Source organism: Salminus brasiliensis, chromosome 5, assembly GCF_030463535.1.
Source record: "Salminus brasiliensis chromosome 5, fSalBra1.hap2, whole genome shotgun sequence".
In the NCBI taxonomy this organism is placed as follows: Eukaryota; Metazoa; Chordata; class Actinopteri; order Characiformes; family Bryconidae; genus Salminus; species Salminus brasiliensis.
Genome location: NC_132882.1, coordinates 3,626,702 through 3,631,465, shown reverse-complemented (window position 1 = coordinate 3,631,465; position 4,764 = coordinate 3,626,702).

The window sequence follows — 4,764 nt, the reverse complement described above, 5'->3', positions numbered from 1 at the left end:
TCCTCAAATTGGTGGTCTGGGTTTTGCTTCTAGTGAACTGAATGCATTCATTAGAAGGGGTGTCCACAAACATTTGGACAAATAGAGTAACTACCTACGCTACATAGTTAACAATCATATAACAGAAGCAAAACCAGAGCGTGGTCATACTGGGAATGCTGGTCAAGCAGCTTGGTCTTGCTAGTCCATCAGCATGGTCATACTGGGAATGCTGGTCAAGCAGCTTGGTCTTGCTAGTCCATCAGCATGGTCATACTGGGAATGCTGGTCAAGCAGCTTTAATGGTCACAATGGCGTTCTAACTTGGTTCAGGTCAATACTTCTCTACAGGGACTAGACAAGCTGTGTGTGCATTTGCACGTCTGTGTCAGCAATAGGTGCAACTTTAAGTATCTGAATGCATTCATTAGAAGGGGTGTCCACAAACATTTGGACAACACACTACACTACATAGTTAGCAGTCATAAAACAGTTTCCGGTCTCCAGGTTCAGACTCCAGTATTCTACCTGCCGTGCTGCTTCTCATAACAGACACGTTCCACTCGCTCTCCTCATTGTTCTCCACCCTCGCTGCCGGATTTCACTTGGTGACATTAACACACACAGGTGAGAGAGAACTGGCGGGGAGTGTTTGCAGTGTCTGTTGTTTTTTCTTTACTATGCTGCTGCAGTTTCAGCATGAATAAACAGCAGGGTGTTCTGGTAGTCAGGGCTGGTGAGCGTCTTTCAGTGGGACTGAACAGAAATGGACACATAAGCAGAAGTTAGGACACTGTTGGTGGTTCTCCTAAAGCCAGGACAGTATTTAGGAAATGCGGTCCGGTGAGGACAACACTGTAGTAATCCTCGTTTCTTATCTGCTCTGCTGAAGAGTCCAGCTCGATGGTCTAAGCTGGTCTTTGATGGTCAAGGTGGTTGAAGAGCTGGTTACCCAGCTCTTAACCAGCTTGGTCTTGCTGTTCTTGCTGGTCTTGCTGTGGACCAGCTTGGTCTTGCTGGGAATGCTGGTCAACCAGCATGGTTATGCTGGGCATGCTGGTCATACTGGTAGACCAGCTTGGTCTTGCTGGTAGACCAGCTTGGTCATGCTGGTCATGCTGGTAGACCAGCTTGGTCATGCTGGTCATGCTGGTAGACCAGCTTGGTCATGCTGGTAGACCAGCTTGGTCTTGCTGGTAGACCAGCTTGGGCTTGCTGGTCATGCTGGTCGACTAGCATGGTCATACTGGTCATGCTGGTAGACCAGCTTGGTCTTGCTGGTAGACCAGCTTGGTCTTGCTGGTCATGCTGGTCGACCAGCATGGTTATGCTGGGCATGCTGGTCATGCTGGTAGACCACCTTGGTCTTGCTGGTAGACCAGCTTGGTCTTGCTGGTCATGCTGGTCGACCAGCATGGTCATACTGGTCATGCTGGTAGACCAGCTTGGTCTTGCTGGTCTTGCTGGTAGACCAGCTTGGTCTTGCTGGTCTTGCTGGTAGACCAGCTTGGTCTTGCTGGTAGACCAGCTTGGTCATGCTGGAAATGCTGGTCAACCAGCTTGGTCATGCTGGTCATGCTGGTAGACCAGCTTGGTCTTGCTGGTAGACCAGCTTGGTCTTGCCGGGAATGCTGGTCAAACAGCTTGGTCTAGCTAGGAATGCTGGTAGACCAGCTTGGTCTTGCTCCAACCAGCATCCAGCATGGTTAAGCTTGGTCATGGTGGTGGTCAAACTTGTTCAGCTGTGGCAGCGTTGAGATGCCATTCCCCCATTTTACAGTCAGTGGGGCATCAACATGAAGCTGCTGATTTAAGGTGGAATTGCTACTTAATGCTGCTTTAAAACAAAAGTTACAAATCATTTCCTACCAATAAAAAAATCTTCAGTATTTGTGTTTTATTATTATTATTATGATTTTACCTCAGTATACCCAGCACTAACTAAACCTGGATGTGTGGAGGTACATATCCCGCCCGACCCCCTGTTCCAGGGTAGAAGATGGCAGCTCCCACGCTTCACACACTAAGGTACGTCCGAGCTTCAGACGTGCCACTCCACATCTGTTGAGGGCTCTTTTTTCTTTCTCCCGGCTCCCCTGGCCTTTTGAAGAAAGTTAGCATGCTTTGAAGCGACCTGCTTTGAGCTCCGCCTGCCGTCTGAGCTCAGGATGCTCCTGACAGCCAAAACAACTCGGAGAGGAACACACAACTCTGAGCTTACAGTGTGACTCTACCCTTTACTGTGTTCTCCCAGAATACACTAAAGAACCTCACGCTCTCTTTTCCTCACTCTGAGGTTGTGGCTCAGCTTCACTTCTCTCTGAATTTTCTGGTTTCTGTGCGGTTCCTCTCCAATTAAGCCTGAAAAACACACTCTTTAAATAAACACTTTAAAATAAAGGCACATCAAAGGGTTCTTTGAGGGATTGGATGGCTTTCAGGAAGAACTGAAAAAAATTGAATTGTAAGAAGACATAATGAACCTTCAGGTCTAGTTAGAATCTGCACGAGCTGTGGAAGTTCTGTTCTGTAAATAGTTAAATTATAATGGTTCTACAAGGACAGGTTTTCTTTAGGCTGAACTAGAAGAGGCAATTTCACATACTGACTAACTAAATGAGAGGCTGACTGACTGAATGACTGACTGACTGACTGAATGAGAGACTGTGTGACTGAATGTGACAATCAATGTGTCTGACTGAATGAGTGACTGACTGACTGATGGACTGACTGACTGACTGAATGAGTGACTGAATGAGTGACTGACAATGAATGAGTGACTGAATGACTGACTGAATGAATGACTGAATGACTGACTAAATGAGTGACTGACTGACTGAATGACTGACTGAATGAGTGAATGACTGACTGAATGAGTGACTGAATGAGTGACTGACTGACTGATGGACTGACTGACTGACTGAATGAGTGACTGAATGAGTGACTGACTGACTGAATGAGTGACTGACTGACTGAATGAGTGACTGAATGAGTGACTGACTGACTGATGGACTGACTGACTGACTGAATGAGTGACTGAATGAGTGACTGACTGACTGACTAAATGAGTGACTGACTGACTGAATGAGTGACTGACTGAATGAGTGACTGACTGACTGACTAAATGAGTGACTGACTGACTGAATGAGTGACTGACTGAAAGAGTGACTGACTGAAAGAGTGACTGACTGACTGAAAGAGTGACTGAATGAGTGAGTGACTGACTGAAAAAGTGACTGAATGACTGACTGAATGAGTGACTGACTGACTGAATGAGTGACTGAATGAGTGACTGACTGACTGATGGACTGACTGACTGACTGAATGAGTGACTGAATGAGTGACTGACTGACTGAATGAGTGACTGACTGACTGAATGAGTGACTGAATGAGTGACTGACTGACTGATGGACTGACTGACTGACTGAATGAGTGACTGAATGAGTGACTGACTGACTGACTAAATGAGTGACTGACTGACTGAATGAGTGACTGACTGAATGAGTGACTGACTGACTGACTAAATGAGTGACTGACTGACTGAATGAGTGACTGACTGAAAGAGTGACTGACTGAAAGAGTGACTGACTGACTGAAAGAGTGACTGAATGAGTGAGTGACTGACTGAAAAAGTGACTGAATGACTGACTGAATGAGTGACTGACTGACTGAAAGAGTGACTGAATGACTGACTGAATGAGTGACTGACTGATGGAATGTGTCTGACTGACTGACTTACTGACTGAATGAGTGACTGACTGACTGAATGAGTGACTGACTGACTGAAGGAATCAATGTGTGTCTGACTGAATGAGTGACTGACTGACTGATGGACTGACTGACTGACTGAAGGAATCAATGTGTGTCTGACTGAATGAGAGACTGACTGACTGAAGGAATGTGTCTGACTGAATGACTTACTGACTGAATGAGAGACTGACTGAATGAGAGACTGACTGAATGAGTGACTGACTGAATGAGTGACTGACTGAAGGAATTAGTGACTGAGTGAGTGAGGGAGTGAGTGAGTGAGTGAGGGAGTGACAGACTGAATGAGTCTGCCAAACCTTGTTGAAACACTCATGCTCAAGGACTGCCTCTTCATATAATCTTAGGTAAGCTGAGTTTGGGTCTCCTTGCTAGAAATGCTATTGTAAAAGGACGTAGTGCTAAGACACAGTGTGGCATTAATGTGTAAGAGAGAGTCTGTAGCGGTAGCATGCCAACTCAACAACAGTACCGGGCATTAGCAATGCTCCTCCACAGGCCTCCAAGCCATGCCCAGCATTGTACTGCAGTGCTATCAACACTATCGCAGCATTAGCATCGAGCATCACTACTGCGCTGGCCGACGGCCTCGCCCAGCATCACTACCTCAGCATCAGTCACAAGCCATGTTAATACTGCATATCCTGACCTTCCTCACGCATCTTCCCTGGTATAAAGACCAGATTTGACCAAAATAATGATCCAAGTTGTGAAAGTTGTTAAAAATCCTTTGGCCCAAAGGGGGTTAAAACACCAGAAGGGTTGGCGTGCCAACATCACAAGAAGGTTCAACAATGGGCGCTTTCATTCCCAAGCTAGCACTGCCACTAATAGGGTCGCTGATATTTACACTCCACTGGTTCTGTAGATCCACCGCTGCAGTAGAAATGTCCTGAGGTTATGACCTCTTTGACCTCTTATGACCTTACGGCCTCAGACATTCTAATAAACGCTCTGAAGAAGTTAGGACACCTCCAGTAATGTTTTAGAGACCCCGAAAGACACTCACATACACTC